This window comes from Chiloscyllium punctatum, chromosome 31 (genome assembly GCF_047496795.1).
Source record: "Chiloscyllium punctatum isolate Juve2018m chromosome 31, sChiPun1.3, whole genome shotgun sequence".
Lineage (NCBI taxonomy): Eukaryota > Metazoa > Chordata > Chondrichthyes > Orectolobiformes > Hemiscylliidae > Chiloscyllium > Chiloscyllium punctatum.
The window spans coordinates 50,101,178-50,119,449 of NC_092769.1; the positions used below are offsets into that span (position 1 = coordinate 50,101,178).

The following is an 18,272-nucleotide window of genomic DNA, read 5'->3' on the forward strand; positions in this document are numbered from 1 at the left end:
AAATAAGAAAGGGATGACCATCTTACTGGGATTGTATTATAGACTCTCTCCCAATAGTCAGCGGGGAATTGAGACACAATTTTACCGAGAGATCTCAGTTATCTGTAAGAACAATATGGATACAATGATAAGTGGTTTTAACTTTACCAACATGGCCTCGGAGTGCTGTAGTGTTAAGGGCTTGGATGGAAAGGTGTTTGTTCAGCGTGTACGAGAACATTTCAGATTCAGTTTGTAGGATGTACCTACTAGAGAAGGAACAAAACCTGACCTGTTTTCTTTATTCATTCACAGGATGAGGCAGTCACTGGCTCGGCCAGCATTTATTGCTGCGTTTACCCAGAGGGCGGATAAGAGTCAACCCCGTTGCTATAGGTCTGGAGTTCCATGCAGACCAGACCAGGTAAGGATGGCATTTTTCCTTCCCTAAAGGTCGTGAGTGAACCACATTGGTTTTTCCAACAATTGACAATGGATTCCTTGTCGTCACTAGGTTTTTTTCCCAGATATTTATTGAATACACGTTCAAAAATCTGCCGTGATGGGATTCAAACCCGGGTCCCCAGAACGTTATCTGGGTCTCTGGATTAAGTGTCTAGCGATAATTTCACTCCGTCATCAGGACATGAGGCAGGGTGAGTGACTGAGGTATCAGTGGGGCAGCACATCAGCACCAAGGATCGCACAGTATTGTGGCTCAGTGGTTCGCGCTGCTTCCTCAGCACCAGGGACCTGGGTTTGATTCCAGCCTCGGGCGACTGTCTGTGTTGGAGTTGGCACATTCTCCCCAGTATCTGTAAGGGTTTCCTTCGGGTGTTCCAGTTTGCTCCCACAGTCTAAAGATGTGTAGTTTAGTTGGATGAACCATGTTAAATTTCCCATAGTGTCTCGATGCAGTATATGAGGTTTTGGGATGTGCAGGCATATCTCTGCTTGATGTGAAAAGATCCTTTTGGGGTTTTGGACAGATGTCAGAGGGAGGTATGGCCGCATGTTTTACATCTCCCATGGCGGTAAGGGAGGGTCAAGGGTGTGGAGCGTGGGTTGGTGGGAGGGTGTGGACCGAACAAGGAAGGCGCAGCAGGAATGGTCTCTGCGGAACACAGATAGAGGTGGGGAGGGAAATCTGCCTCTAGTGGTGTGGTCTGACTTTAGGTAGCAGAAATAACAGAGGTGAATGCGCTGTATCTGAAGATTAGTGGGGTAGAAGGTGAAGACCGCAGGGTTATATTCTTTATTGTGGCTGGAGGGGTGGGGTAAAGGCGGAGGTGCAGGAAGTGGAGGGTATGTGTTGGAGGGCATTGTTGATCAAGTCAGAGGAAAATTATGGTCCTTGAAGTAGGCCTTTCTGGGATGTCCTGGAATAGGATCCAAAGAGATTAAACAAATATATCACAGACAAAAGATTAACTGGACCAGAGAATAGGACTCCTTAAAGGTCAGCAAGGCTGTCTATGGAACCACAGGGGGTGCGAAAGATATGCAAATATTTCACGTCATTTTTACTGGTGAAGTATAAGGAAGCTCGAGAATTTGGAGAAATAAACAGTGATAACTTGAAAAGTGTCCATGTTACAGAGGAGGTGGGACTGGATGTCTTAAATCGCATCAAGGTGGATAAAACCCTGGAACCTGATCAGGTGTATCCTGGAACTTTCTGGAAATCTAGGGAACTGATTGTTGGGCCTCTCCTGAGGTATTTGTATCATTGATAGTGACAGGTGAGGTGCCATTATTTTTAAAAGGTGGTAAGGAGAGGCTATGGAACAAGAAAACAGTGAGCCTGAAGTCAGTGGCAGGCAAGTTGTTGGAAGGGATTCTGAGAGACAGGATATCCATCTATTTGGAAAGGTAAGGAATGATCAGGGAGAGTCTATGTGGCTTTGTACATGCACAATTGTGTCTCACTAACTTGAGTGAGTGTTTTGAAGTGACAAAGAAAATTGATTAAGCCAGGCGGTAAACGTTTATATGGACATTCAACAAGGTTCCACAAAGCAGCCTGGTTCGCAGGGTTAGATAACATGGAATGAAGGGAGAACAAGCCATTACAAAACTGCCTTGAAGGTAGGAGACAGAGGATGATGATGGAGAGTTGCTTTGTGGACTGGAGGCCTGTGAGCAGCAATGTGCTGCAAGGATGGATATTGGGCCCTTAAATAAATGACTTGGATGTGAATATATGAGGTTTACAGAAGACACCAAAATTGGAGGTGTAGTGTACAATGAAGAAAGTTAGTTCAGAATACAACAGGATCTTGATCAGATGAGCCATTGGAGCAAGGAATGGCAGACGGAGTTCAATTTAGATAAATGTGAGCTGTTGTATTTTGGAAAGGCAAATCAGGGCAGGACTTATACACTTAATGGTAAAGTCCTGGGGAACATTGCTGAACAAAGAGACCTTGGAGTGCAGGTTCCTAGTTCCTTGAAAGTAGAGTCACAGGGAGGCGGGGTACTGAATGCAGCATTTGGTATCCTCCCCGTTATTGGTCAATGCATTGAACGCAGCTGTTGTGATGTCATATTGTGGCTGGACAGGCCACTGATTACAGCTCTTCTGGAATTCTGTTTTCAGTTCAAATCTCCTTGTTCTTGGAATAACGATGAGAAACTTGAAAGGGTTCAGAAAACATTTGCAAGGATTTTGCCAGGGTTGGACGGTTTGAGCTTATTGGGCAAGGCTGAATAGGTTGGGACTATTTTCCCTGGAGAGTTGGAGGCTGAGAAGTGATCTTATAAAATCATGAAGGGCATGGATAAGGTGAGCAGTCAGGGACTTTTTCCCAAGTTCAGTGGGTCCAGAACTAGAGGGTACAGGCTTAAGGTGAGAGGGAAAAGGTTTAAAAGGGATCTAAGGGGCATCTGATTCATGTTGAGAGCATTGCAAGTATGGAATGAACTGCCAGAGGAAGGGGTGGAGGCTAGTATAATTGCAGCATTTAAAAGGCATCTGATTGGGTACATGAAGAGGAAGGATTTAGAGGGATAAGAGTGAACCGCTGGCAAATGGGACTCCATTAATGCTCTCCGTTATTGGTCAATGCATTGAATACAGAAGCTGGGATGCCATATTGTGGCTGGACAGGACATTGATTAAGCCACTTCTGGAATTCTGTTTTCAGTTTGAATTACTCTGTTCTGGGAAGGATGTTATGAAACTTGAAAAGGTTTGGACAAGATTTACAAAAACGTTGCCAGGATTGGAGGATTTGGGCTACAGGGAGAGGCTGAATAGGCTGGGGCTATTTTCTCTGGACAGTCAAAGACGGAGAGGTGACTTCATGGAGATTTATAAAATCACGAGGGGTGTGAATAAGGTGAGCAGCCGGGGTCCTATTTCCTCAGGTTAGGTGGGTCCAAAACTAGAGCACCTGGGTTTAAGTTCAGAGGGAAAACAATTTAAAAGGGATCTAAATGGCAACGTTTTTAAGCTGAGTGTGGTGTGTGTATGGGAGGGGCTACCAGATGAAGTAGTGGAGGCTGATAAAATCACAACATCTAAAAGGCTTCCAATTGGGTACATGAATAGGAAGGGTTTTGATGGATACAGGCCAATAGCTGGTAAATGGGAATCCATTAGTTTAGGATTCCTTGTTGGCACGGACGAATTGGACTGAAGGTCTGTTTCTTTGATCTTAATAAATTAAGATTCATTCCTCTCTTTTGCAGAGAGCTCGCTGAAGCACAGATAGTTATCCTTGGAGCTGAGAAGGTGAAGCAGTGATTTCGATCTGGTGCAGATTTGGTTCCAAGGTCTTGATTTTGCAGAGAGAGAAATTGTTCACACTGTCACAATTTTTAGTAACTACTTTCAAGTAATTGGCAAATAATACAAGGTGAAAATGTGAACACTATTTTATTCAGTAAGTTCTGAGCATCTGGAACAGTCTGAACGACACAGATTCAGCAGGTATTCTGAAGCAGACTTAGAATTTTACTTTTTAAGGAAAGATTTGGGGGGCTATGGGCACATGGGAGGGGACTTGGGACAGATTTGCAGCATCTCCAGAGGGAGAGAGTAGAGCCCCAATGGGCTGAATAGCCCCCAGGCCCTGTGCTCTGTGATACTGTCCCATTCACTGTGAATGATGAAGCTCATCCCAGGGCAGAGAGAGGGATGAGCCCTCCACTCTCATCACAATGGGGCCCGGCTGATTGACGGCAGCTCCAGACCAATGCGAGGAGAATCTGTGTGGTCCTGCAGCCAATGGGATTGAATGAGGGGTGTGGCCAGCAAGACAACACATGTCCATGAGCTCTGCAGGTGCAGTGTCACTGGGTGCGGTTGGGAGAGACAGCAGAGACTGGGGCAGAGGCTGTGGGACCTGAATTACAAACTCCCGGTAAATTAAAACCAAAAGAACTGCGGAAGATGTAAATCAGAAACAACAACCAGGAGGTTCTGGAAAAGCTCGGCAGGTCTGGCAGTATCTGTGAAGAGAAATCAGAGTTAAAGTTTCAGACTCAGTGTCCCTTCCACAGAACAGATATTACTGAGAAAAAAAGTCAGTTTATGTGCAGAAGGTAGTGTGGGGGGAGGATAAAAGGAGTAAAGGATAGGTGGGGATAGAGTAAGAAGAGTGGTTGGATAAAGGAGTGGATAACGATCTGGCTGGGGGAGGGTCATTAGCTGTTAATGGAGACTGTTAATGGCTAACCATAGGTAGTGTGTAATGGCAGGCTGTGAGAACGAGGCCTGGTGTGTGGGGTAGGGGGCTATGACATGAGGTTGTTAACTTATGGTTAGCCACTAACTGTCTCCATTGTAAGCTGTTGCCCACCTATATCACTCCACGATTGGAGCTGCCGAGGACACAAACTTTGGAATATCTTCCCTAAACCCCTCTGTCCGCCTTAAATATGTATCTAAAAATCGTTCTCTTTAATCAACGTTCCCATCATTCATGAAGCATTTTAGGAGATTTGCCAATGTGAAAGGCTCCATACAATGCAGGTAGTTGTTGTTATTGTCTGACATCAGGCGAAACAGGGATGAGCCCTCTCTCTCTCTCTCTCTTTCTGAGACCTGATGAACAACAAAAGCAGGAAGCACTGAGCATGCTCCAGCCCACAATGGGCCTCGGATTATTGATGTCAGCGCAGGACCAATAAGAGTTGGGGAACGGGGCTAGAGGTGCTAGTTGGTCCTTCAACCAATCGGAGTAAATTAGGGGCGGGGCAATAGTCAACCATGTCATAAACTTCACTGGCAGCACAGTGTTGTTGTGACCAAGGCATTGGAAATGTGTGAAGGGGAAGGGGAAAGGAAAGACATATTGACCAGGAAGAGAAGGAAATTTTCATAGTATGTGATGAGAGGTTTTACAGAACTTAGTGCACATTGTAAAACACAAATTTGAAAATCCCAAATTCTGCACCATTTTCCCTCCCTCTAATGCATTTTGCACTCCCTGAAATATCAACTGTGTGTTTCTCCCTCCACAGATACCAGTGATCAATGCCAAAGCCCCATTGCCTGTGGAGAAGGTGATGTTTGACTTCCTTGTACAGCTGCAGTTCGTGTGGTGAAGGTGTTCCCACAATGTGTTTGGGTAAGAGCTGTGCGAGATTATTCACTCAGCGACAGTGAAGAGTTGACAATGTGTGTGCAAATCATCAACAGTTTGTTTTTTTAATCATGTTTATAATTCCACAGAAATACTATTGAGAACTTCTGACATAAGGCCAAAGGTGGGGATATTAGGTCAGGTGATCAAAAGAATTGCCAAATAAGCAGGTTTTCAGGAATACCTTTTGAAGGAGGGAAGCAGGTCTGAGGCTGTTAGGGTGGGAATTCCAGACCGTGTTGCCTTGGCAACAGTAGAAACAGCCAGAGCAGTGAAGCAATGAATAAACACATCGTTGGGAGTCTGAAAGAAAATGAGTTGTCGGGGTTTCACAGGTTGTGTGGTGCAGGGAGACAGGGATGTTCACAGCCAGGAATTACATCAAGGGTGAGAATTTTAAATTGTTGTTTGTTAATAGGAGCCTTTTGATAGATCAACAAGTTTTGGTACAAGTGAGCACTTCGGCAGTAGGGTTTTAGATACTCTTGAGATTGCATGTAAGTTGAATGTGGGAGGCTGGCCAGGAGTGTGTTTGGATAATGAAGTCTGGAGATAACACAGGGATGGACGAGTGTTTCAGTAAATGAGCTGAGACTAGGGTGGAGTTGGGTGATGTCACTGATGTAGGAACAGTGCTTTTGGAGTTGGGCTGCTCCTCCTCCTCATCACCCCCCCTCCCCAAATCACAGATATTGTTCCTTGTTCTATCTGTCTGTCTTTTCTGGTTATGTCCTTCTCTCCCATTCTGCTACAAACTAATATTTGAACCCACCATTGTTTGAAAAACCTACTCCATCCTGACTCTCCCTTTCCTTTCTGAATTCCTTGTATTTGGTATCCCTTAAGGAACTCTCCTTGGTCCCTCCTGTTTCTCACCTACATACTGCCAGGAAGTGACATCGTCCAAAAGCACCGTGTTAGGTTTCACATGTACACTGTCAATGCCCAGCTCTCCCTCCCCATCATCCCTCTCCATTACTCAGTTATCAAACTGCTCATCACACTCCCACTACGGGATTGGCTGCAATTTCCTGCAACGGAACGTTGCAATGGTTAAACCCATTGCCTTCAGTTGCTATTACAAATTACTTTCCCTGACTGCTGAGCCCCTCCCTCTCCCTGGGAACTGTCTGAGACAGAACCACACTCTTGACAATATTGCTCTCATATCTGACCCCAAGGTGACCTTCTGATCAGACATCTACACAATCACAAACACCAGGAATTCCAATCTCTTAAAATGTTGCTTGTCTCCACCTCACCCCAGCTTCATTGCTACTGAAACCCCTGACCCGTGTCGGTGTTGCCTTAAACTTGTCGAATCCAAAACTGAACCCGTGATTCCGTGACTGACCCAGAATCTATTTCCAGACTCCCTCATGTTGGGAAACATCCTCCCATTGTTTACCCTGTCAAGCTCCTTAAGAATCCTACATGTTACCATGAGACCACCTCTCATTCTTCCCAAATCCAGTGAGAAGAGTCCCAACCTCTTCAGCCTTTTCTTAAAAGATAATCCCTGCAAACCAGGGTTCATCCCAGTCAATCTTCTGTGAAATGCCTCTGATGGAATGATGTATTTCCTTAAATAAAGGGACCAAAACTTCTGTCATTACTCCAGATGTGGTCTGACTCGCACTTTATAAAGTTCCTCTCAGGTATATACTCCAAACAACTCCCTTTAAACTTGCACAGATGTTGTTGGAAATGCTCATCAGGTCATGCAGCATCTGTGAAGAAAGTTCTGTTCAAGTTTCGGGTCTGGTCACCCTTCCTCAGATACGTTAACTCTAATTCCTTTTCACAGATGCTGCTAGACCTGCTGAGCTTTTCCAGAAACTTCTGTTTCTCTTCCTGGTTTACAGCATCTTCAGTTGGTTCGGTTTTCATATCCTTTAATCTTGCCGTCTCTCTTCTAGAATTTGTCATTTCCACCTTGGAAAAAAGATTCACATTTGTTTGGACTCCCCTACCCTGAGGAAAAAAGAAACCATGACTAGTAACCCTATCATTGCTCCTCATAATTTTATAAAGTTTGATTAAAGCCACGTAAAGTGTCCAGTGCTGCAGGGAAATAGCCTCAGCCTATTCAGCCGCTCCCTATGGTACAAATGTTCCAATACTGGCAACACCCTAGTAAAACTTTTCTGAACTCTTGCAAGTTTCCCAACAACTTTCCTGTAACAGGGATTCTGGAATTGAAAGCAGTCTGGGGATTCCAAAAGTGGCCGAGCCAATAAACTGTACAACCGAAACATGATCTCCCAACTCCTATCCTCAATGCACTGCCCAATAACAGCTAGCATACCGCTCACCATCTTCACCGACCTGTCTACCTTCAACCATACTTTCAAGGAACTATCAACCCACACTGCATGGTCTGTTTGTCTGTCAACACTTCCCAAGAACTTGTCATTAAGAGGTTGAGTCCTATTCTGGTAAAATCTTTCTGAAATCAGGGAGATCACAATTGAATACAGTATTCTAAAACTGGCCTCACCAATGCCCTACTCAGCCACAACGTGCCCTCCTAATCCCTATACTCAGTGACAGAATCCCTACAGTGTGGAAACAGGCCTTTCGGCCCATGAGACCATACCAACCATTGGAACAGCATTCCACCCTAACTCTGTAACCTACCATTACCCAAAGCTCATCCAGCTAACCTGCATGGCTTTGGATTTGTGGGAGGAAATTAAGAGCACCCAGAGGAAGCCCCCGCAGACACACAGGGAGAATGTGTAAACACCACACAGACAGTGGAATCGAACCAGAGTACATTTATTGATCAGCACATTCCATTCAATGTTCGTGTCCCAAAATGCCACGTTAAGCACCTGATCTCCCTGAAATTCTACTTTCCAAGAACAATACAGTTGTTCTGAGCCCTTCAGACGGAATTAAGGTGAGGAGGAGAAAACAGGAACTGGGTTGAGTTTTAGATCTATAAAATAGCTCTTTATCTTCCCCGTCTCTTCCCCCCCCCACTCTGTCCATCCCCCCCGTTAGCCTGTCCCTACCCCCCACCCTGTCGACCTGTTCCCCCTGCCACCGCCCCGTTCCCCCTGCCTGTTCCCCTCCTCTCATCCCACTTTTTGTCCCCACCCGTCTCTGTGCCACCCCTCTCTGTCCCCCCCCTCTCTTTCCCCACCCACTTCAGTCTCACCCCTCTCGATCCACCCACCCCCTGTCTGCCTACCCTCCCTCCCAGTCCCCTAGTTCTGTACTCCCTCACTGCAGGGCAAATATCTTGTCTATTTACCCTATCCATGCCCAGCCTGATTTTAAAAATCTCTTTCAGGTCACCACTCAGCCTCTGACGCTCCAGGGAAAACAGCCTATCCAACCCTGGCAACATGCTATAATTCTTTTCTGATCTCTTTAAAGTTTAAGAACATCCATCTGATAGGAAGGAGAACAGAATTATATGGAATATTGATTCAGCAACTTTTGCAATGTCCTGTACAGCCGCAATATGACCTCCCAACCCCTATACTCAATGCTCTGACCAGTAAAGACAAGCAGACCAACTGCCGCCTTCACTATCCTATCTACTTGCTACTCGACTGTCAAGGAACTATGAACCTACAGTCCAAGGACTCTTTGTTTAGCAGCACTCCCCAGGAACTTACTATTAACTGTATAAGTCCTGCTAAAGTTTGCTTTTCCAAAATGCAGCAGCTCACATTTTTCTAAACTGAACCCCTCAGCCCATTCACCCATCTGATCCAGATCCTCTTGTACTCTGAGGTAATCTTTTTCACTGTCTACTACCCCTCCCATTTTGGGGTCATCTGCAAACTCACTTACAATACCTCTTATGTTCACATGCAAATCAAGGATATAAATGGCGAAAAGTAGTGGATCCAGCACCGATCCTTGTGAGACTCCACTGGTCACAGGCCTCCAGCCTGAAAAGCTCCCTCTGCCTTCTACCTTCGAGCCAGTTCTGTACTCCATGCGATCTAACCTTGCTGACCAGTCTCCCATGAGGAACCTTGTCAAACACGTTACTGAAGTCCATGTAGATCATGTCCATGCTCTGACCTCAGCAATCCTCTTTGTTACTACTTCAAAAAAACTGAGTCAAATTCATGAGATATGATTTCCCATGCACAAGGCTCTTATTAGTATCCAGGATTTAACTCTGTACATTGGGGTCTGCGTTGCCCAGTTATAGGTGTTAACATTCTGGATGAAGTTCAAGTACGCCAGCATTTTGTCAGTGAGTTTGTATTGAGTCTTGTTAATGTCACCAACACAGGTGAGTTCCTTTTGAAAGGTAGTCCCTGTATCCCTTGCCCACCAGGAAATAGTGGAAGTGTCCTTACCTCTGGACTAGGAGGATCAGGCTCAGAGTTGAGAAACAGCATCTTTGAAGAGGCTGATTAGTAAACCTGCCCAAGCCACCAGGCCATACTGTCTCCCAGCTGTCCCTGCCTGAGCCTCCAAACAGAACCTTCCTGTAGTTTCTCTCCTGTCAGACTCTCCCATTGCTCAGTTTGTCCAGGATCCCCTCCTGCTGCTGCACTGATCCTGTCCCTCACTGACCTGTCCATCCCCCAGGGTTCACCACATTCATTCACTGTTCACAATTCCATTGTCCCTGTCCTCCAGCCCCGCCCCCTCCCATCGATAGAGACGGCTCAGTGGTTAGCACTGCTGCCTCACAGCACCAGGTACCCGGGTTCGATTCCGGCCACGGGCGACTGTCTGTGTGGAGTTTGCTCATTCTCCCTGTGTCTGAGCGGGTTTCCTCTGGGTGCTCCGGTTTCCTCCCACAATCCAAAGATGTGCAGGGTAGGTGAGTTGACCATTCTAAATTGCCCAGAGTTTTATTTAAATTAGTTCGGGGGAATGGGTCTGTGTAAGTTACTGTTTGCAGGGTCAGTATGGACTTGTTTGGCCGAAGGGCCTGTTTCCATACTGTAGGGATTCTGTCAATCACCAGCTGCTGTCAATCACCCGGACTCCTGTATGATCGGGGGCACGTGCTGTAGGAGGGGAGACAAGTGCACGGGCGCAGTGCTGGCCAATTGTGGGACTATGTGCAGCATAGGTCAGTGCCTGGGAAGGAGGCTGTGGGTGTGAGGGATTAATCTATCATTAGCAGCTTCATCCCTCTGGGAGCAGGACCCAGAGGAATGGCCCTTCTCTTGCTACCCTGACAGTGGTGCAGCGTTTTGCAGAAAGTTATCAGAACTGTTTTGTGAAGATTCAGGGTTGTTATGGAAAGGGACAAGGATGGGCCTGCAATTAGAATTCTAATTTGGCTCATTTTAGTCAGATGGGTCTTGGCCAGAGTGTGCAGGAAGCAGTGTATGCAGGATGGTTCTCATCAGGAGCTAGGAAACTGAATTCGAAGAGAGAGTGTGAGAGAACTGGGTGTGGAGGAAAGGAGTGGGGGGATTGGTTTGGATTTTAGTTCACAGAAGAGAGAAATTGTGAGACTGAGGTTTAAAGCTTTGGGGGAACAAGGAAACTACAGTTTAATACTACAATTGTCTTTTGAATTTCCATCCTGTATTAACAGTGGTAACTTGTGTGCTCTGTTGTATGGTACTGAAAGGGTGGATTTGCGGATGAGAAATTCAAATTGAACTTCATGTTCAGATCTGATAGTTACTTGATCCGTGCCGATCTGAGTATCATTGGCCTTTTCATCTGGAAGGAAAGGTGTGCATTCTGTCTGTGGGTGAATATTTCAAATCTCGGTGTGACTGGGAAAGTACTGAGACACAGCCAAGTCCATGTCAGTGTGGTGAGTGTGGAGAGAGATTTCATTTGTTTTTGAAAGTCTGGACAATCCTGGCACATTTCCCAGGAACAATTAAGCCACAACTTTGCTTTGTAGAAGGACAAGTCTTTAATTAACCATGCAACCAGAAAGACACACGGATACCTGCACCAGGGGGAACACTATGAAAACGGGATTGTTGTAAAGGAGTTCATTCTTGATCATGGATTGTAATCCATTGGCATTGTCCCGTCGGTTCCAGCACCGCGGGGAAACACTGGAAATATGAGGAATGTAATGTAGGTTTCAGGTATTAAACTGTAAAAAGTGCAGAACAATTTACAAGGATGTTGCCAGGGCTGAGGGGTCTGAGTTATAGGGAGAGGTTGGACAAATGAGGATTTTGTGTTTAGAGCAGAGGAAACTGAGGGGGTTCTTTTCTAGAAGTGTATAAGACAATGAGAGGCATGGATAAGGTGAATGCACTCAGTCTTTTTCCCAGGAGCTCAAGGATTGGACGGATTGATTGGATCAGTTTAAGGTTAGAGCTGAAAGAATAAAAGGGAAGCTGAGGGGCAACTGTTTTACACAGAGGGTGGAATGTATATGGAATGAGCTGCCAGTGGAAGTGGTTCAGGCAGGAACACTTTCAACAGGTAAAAGGCATTTGGACAAATACATGGATAGGAAAGGGTCAGAAGCAAATGAGCCAAGTGCAGTGAAATGGGGTTAGTGTGGATGGACATTCTGGTCGGCATGGGCCAGTTTGGGCCAAAAGGCCTGTCTCTGCTGTCAGATTCTATGACTCTCAGTGCATTTGCTATTTCTCCCACTAACTCTGTTGGTATCCTGGGATGTATTCGATCAGGGCAATGAGACTTGTCTACCTTTAGCTCCATTAACTTTCCCAGCTCTAATTCTTTCACGATAATGGTTATTATCTAGGTCCTCACCTTCCTCAGTCTCCTTATCAATTACTGGCATGTTCTTCGTATACTCCACTGTGAAGACTGACTGCTGTGTACTCATATTCCTGAACCCTACTGGATAGGAATAACTAGGCACAGAACTCTGAGAGGTCTTCTTTGAGTCTTTATTGATGAGACATGGCAGTTACCTGGATGGTGTACGTGCAAAACACCTCCAGGAAGCATCAGGTAACTCCCCGCCTGTCCGATGTGCCGCTCCCACTCTTATATCTTTATGGTTTGGGACTTTGAATAGAGACTGTCTCTCAGAATTATTTCCATGGCAACGCTAGTTAGAAAGTCTAATTCAGTTCAGCACTTTGTGGTTAAACCACACACCCCTCTCCCACGCCCCCGTGGCTCCCTCAAGTATCTGACAGGCGGGTCAGTTTCAGTGGGGCTGTCTGTCGGGATTCTGATGTGGAGGAGCCGGTGGTGGGGTGGACAGAGTTTAAAAACCACACATCACCAGGTTATAGTCCAACAGGTTTATTTGGAAGTACAAGCTTTTGGAGTGTGCTGTGATTTTTAATTTGATCAGGATTATCTCTATGGTAACAGTTAAGTGCTTCAACAATTAGAGGCCATATGTTCCCCAAACAACATGTTCCCCTCTAGCAGTATAAACTGTTTTTCCAGCCCTGGGGATAGCTATTAATCACTTTTCTTCCCCAATCCCATCTCGCTTTCTGTTGAGCTTTAAAGTTTTTCTCATCTCCTTGGTCTTTGCCAATTTGTATGCATTCTATTTCAGTTTGATAGACTCTTATTTCCTGAGCCACCCATGGCAGATTATTCCTTTTCCTACAGTCCTTCCTTTTCCCTGATATATACTTTTGCTGAGCACTTCAAAAAATGTCTTTGATATTCCCGCACTGTCCGTCAACTTTCCCACCATAAAGTCTTTGTCTCCAGTCTACATTAGCCAACTCCTGCCTCATCCTATTGTAGTCTCCTTTTGTTTAAGCACTGGATCTTGGGATTGGATTCAATCTTCCAACTTTCCATCTTTGTTCTGAGGTCAACCAGATTTATCAGAATTCTTTTATCAGATTACGAGGTGAGGTGATATTTCCTGGGTGTTTTGGTTTTCATTGTCAGTGACCTTGGCTTTGTAATAAAGTACAGGATGGATATTCACAACAACGTACTCTGGACACTGCGAATGTACGACGTAATCTAAAACCATAAATCACTGTCTCCCCTCAGTTTAAAATTGCAAAATCATTATCTCCTACACGCTTCCTCACTATCTAAGATTGGAATGCTAATCCACCTGACTATCTGTCATTTTCCGAAAATCTCCTTTGGTGAAGGTGGTGATTTTTGGATTCAGCTTTCCAGTTATTACCGCCTCTCCAAGGACACCCTGCTTTATCCTCAATCATAGAATAGCCTTTATCCTCAATCATAGAATAGAATCCCAACAGTGCGGCAGGAGAGCATTGGCCCATCAAACCCCACCAACCATCCAAAGAACATCCCACCTGGAGCACCCCATCCTTGTAACACTGCATTTCCCATGGCTGATCCACTGAGTCTGCACAATCATGGAGACTGTGGACAAGTCCACACCGACCCGCCGAAGCGCAACCTACCCATACCCCTACATTTACCCCTTACCTAATACTACAGGCGCACACACAATCACAAAAGGCAGCATATACCTGAGTTGAATGAACCTGGACTTAGGAAAATGTGACAACAATCACAACTAGTTAGAATTACAGAATCCCTCAGGTGCACAAAGAGACTATTTGGTCCATCGAGTCTGCAATGACCTGCTGTCCCACCCTACCTCCATAACCCGACATTTAGCATGGCTAACCCAACCCACCTTTCCTACACACTACAGGCCATGTTAGCACAGCCAATCCATCAAACTGGCACATCTGTGGGAGGGTCACATATTATGTCTAAGTGCTCAGGATTGTGCATGAAGGCTCACAAATACTTGACTCTGACGCAAATACTCTTTTTTTTCAAAATAAAATCTGGGGGAAATTGCAGCCAGACAGATTTCCAATTATCTCATGAAGAGAATTCAAAACTTGTGCCCCTGACCCAGGATGCGCAGTGAAGTCACAGAGATCTGGGAACCATCAGAAATGTAACAAGTTGTGAGCAAGGTGGGGGTGAGACAAGGTCAAAAAGACAGTCTGTCACACGGGGGAAGGCAGGAGAGATTAAATTGCAGAAATGGTAGTCCCTCAAGGCCATGGGGAATGGAGTTAGTGCTGGGAAAGAAACCAGGAAACCAGGTGAGCAGCTGTCAAAGAAATACATTGAGAAAACAGATTATAACAACATAGAGGGCAGAGTACACAGTCTGAAATTGTTGCTCTCATTGGTGAGTACAGAACGCTGTAAAGCCTGGGTCATTCTATTACAGCCAACACATGCAGGATAGGCCAAGTGGCCTTGATCTGTGCTGTAATTTTCTGATAAATTTATTCTGACATTTGGAATTCAGGTCGGATGATGTTCATAAAGTCAAGTCCAATTTGAGAATTTAATATTCTGCAGAAATGTTAAATCAATCACATTGATCCCATTCTGCAGACTTTAGTCCACAGCCCTGCATGTTCCAGCATCTCAGTTAGATCCATGTCCTTTTATTCTAATGTGATGCTGGTTACTCCCTCTGCCACCCCATCAATGAGTTCCTGCTCCCCACCATCTCCGAGTGAAATGAATTCTCCCCTCCCCTTCTTTCTGGGAATTAGTTTCAATCTAAAACCTCCAGTTTCTGACCTCTCAGTTAATGAATAGCTCCTTCCTATCCACCCGATCTGGATTCCTCAGCATTTTATCACTTCAACTAAATCTCAGCTCATCCTCCTTGGAAATCATCCACAGCTTATCCAACCTTTCTTCAGAGCAGAAATTTTCCAATTGTAGAAACATTCTGATCAATCTCCTCTGTACCCTCTCTGGTGTGATCACATCAACCCTGGAATAAGGGGATCAGAAGTGTGTGCAGTACTTTTACCGCAGTCAAACGAGTGTTCCTGACATTTCCCATGTCACCTCCGTGTTCTTGTGGTTGTCACTCACACAAGAAGTGTCCTGGTTTTCCCACATGGAACTGGATGTGCACTCCATGGGGCTGGGATTCCCTACCATGTGTTTATTTGTTCACTAATCCTCAATTAACTTCAGATTAAAACAAGATTATCAGCTACCCACCAATCAACTTCTTCCATTATACTGAAGTCACCTTAATTTTAAAGTGATTTTAAAAAGTATTACTATCTAAACACAACAGGCTTTAAGTTGCTGATCAAGTATTCAGATGTCTCCACTGTTACAGTCACTTGAAGATTATCTTTACATTCAGCTACATTTGGTGAATTGAACACTGATTGTAAATATATGAATATCAAACGGACTGGAATTTTATAATGATTAATCCAGTCTGACATTCTTGTTGGTTAATATCTTGAAGAGAACTGTCCTCAGAATTCCAGTTGTGCGCTGACTTCATTCACAACTGGATGTGGCTGGACTGCAGATTTAAGATCTGTTCTGTTGTTTCCTGGATTGCTTCACTCTGTCTATCACTTGCTGCTTATGCTGTTAGGCACACAAGTAGTCTTCTTTGGTAACTTCATCAGGTTAACACCTCATATTTAGGTATTCATGCTGCTGTTACTGACATGCCCTCCTGAATTCTCTCAGTTGAATGAGGATTGATACTCTGGTTTGATGGTAAGAGGTAATTTGGGGGATATGCTTGGCCGTGATTCTGTAAGTTTTGTTGGAGTACAATTCGACTGCTGTTTAGATTAGATTAGATTACTTACAGTGTGGAAACAGGCCCTTCGGCCCAACAGGTCCACACCGCCCCGCCGAAGCGCAACCCACCCATACCCCTACATCTACCCCTTACCTAACACTATGGGCAATTTAGCATGGCCAATTCACCTGGCCTGCACATCTTTGGACTGTGGGAGGAAACCGGAGCACCCGGAGGAAACCCACACAGACACGGGGAGAACGTGCAAACTCCACACAGTCAGTCACCTGAGGCGGGAATTGAACCCGGGTCTCAGGCGCTGTGAGGCAGCAGTGCTAGCCACTGTGCCACCGTGCCGCCCACGGATGTTGGATGTTGGATGGAAAGAGCTAAACTCTTACACTGTTGGCCCCATATACTACATGCAGTTTCATGAACACTGATAGGCCAAGACATGAAATAGGAGCAACACTGTACAATAATGCAGGATCACAACTGCAGTAAGGGGAGTTTAAGATCCAACTTGACATAGGAGTAGGGAAAGAAGCAGCTGATTCTTTATGATTATGAGTGAGACAATGAGATTATTGTACTGTTGGAGGTGAGGGTGAAGGAGGTTGGGGAGAAGGAGAGTTCTTCTACAAAAACGAATCTGCCTGAGAGTTGTGAGATAGAATTGATTGCCATGCATTTAACAGAAAGCTAATTGAAACTGGTTATATCCCCAAAAGATAACAAGACTGATGATGCTTCTAATCATCATCAGAAACAAACCCCAGAATACATGGTTCAGAGATGGATGTCAACAGCCAATCAACATCCAACTCCTGCAATCATTGAGCAAACGTATGTGTGATTACCCAGTTCTGATGAACCAGACAATCACTGTTCACTCTGTGCAGATGGACAGCGATGTGGGGAAGTCTTGGCCGAGTGGTATTGTCGCGAGACAGTTAATCTAAAACCCAAGATCGTGTTCTGGAGACCTGGGTTCAAAGCCTGCTGCAGCAGATAGGGGGGATTTGAATTCAATAAAAAAAAACGTATGAATTCAGAATCTAATGATGACCATTAATCGATTGTCAGAAAAACCCATCTGGTTCAGTAATGCCCTTTCAGAAAGGAAGCTGCCATCCTTACCTGGTCTGGCGCACATTGTGACCCCAGACCTACAGCAATGTGGTTGACTCTTACCTGCCCTCTGGGCAATTAGGGATGGGCAGTAAATGCTGCTGGGCCAGCGACATCCTCATCCTGTGAATGAATAAAGGAAAATAAAAATCTGTACCCAGTGTGAATCTGTGCATGTTCAACAATGTCGTGAACTTTTCCAAAGCTAAGATCTCTATGTGCACAACTTTATGAGCTACCAAAACCATTGTTCATTACTTGGCGTGAAAAAGAGGAAAAAAATCCTTCAACTGTGGTTGTCAGTAAATTGACTGGTGTCTCAGCAGGATGGATGCCTGAGTGAATCCCATCTCCCCTCCCCCCCCCCCCCACCCCCCATACACACAGCAGGTGAACAACTCCCCAGTCTGACTGGTTTGGCCAATTTGCAGGTGGGATGGGTAAAGAATTCCCTTCTGGCATTCCCCACATTTCCAGAGTCGATCCCTGGTGTGGCTGCACTGGGGTTTTGCCATTTCAGATAAATGCTAGCAGCCTGTGACACACACCGTTAGCCTGCACCCCCCTACCCCCCACCACCCCCCCCCCCCAAAGAATCCAGTATAAAACAGTAAACATTATCTCCTTCTGTGGAGGGACAGTCTGTATTGGTCTGAGTAGGAACACTGAGCAGATTTACCTAAATGATAACTTCATCGGTGACCAGAGCAAGTTAAGCAAGTCCAAATAAAATGCATTGTAGCACAGAAAGAGACCCATCAAATCCAAGCTGGCTCTCTGTTGCAGAATCCAATATTCTCATTCCCATACGTACCCCAAACTCTGCAAGTTTATTTCCCTCCGAGCTGATCTAATTGTTTTTATCAATCATTGATCTTCTCTCCTTGCACCACCATAATAGGCAACATGTTCTGCATATTTCCAGCCAATACAGCCAGCAGAAACACTTGCTCATCTCCCGCTGTCTCAAAACCTTACATCTGACCTTAACTCTTGTGCCATCACCTATCGAATGCAGATATTTTTGTCTGCTATATCTAGGTCTGTTATAATCTTAGACAGCTCTATCAAAAATATATCCAACTTCTTCACTTCAAAGAAAATCACAATTTCTTCAAATCAATCCA

General features: G+C 45.1%; 1 long non-coding RNA gene across 1 annotated transcript in view; it reads left to right on the forward strand.

Annotated features, from left to right (window-relative positions):
• The window catches only part of LOC140456826 (uncharacterized), a 39,374-nt gene that overhangs the window by 2,839 nt on the left and 18,263 nt on the right, over positions 1-18,272 (forward strand). Inside the window, exons 2-3 of the long non-coding RNA XR_011953163.1 lie at positions 295-403; positions 5,449-5,555. This is a non-coding gene — a long non-coding RNA (uncharacterized lncRNA). The remainder of the gene's footprint in view (positions 1-294; positions 404-5,448; positions 5,556-18,272) is intronic.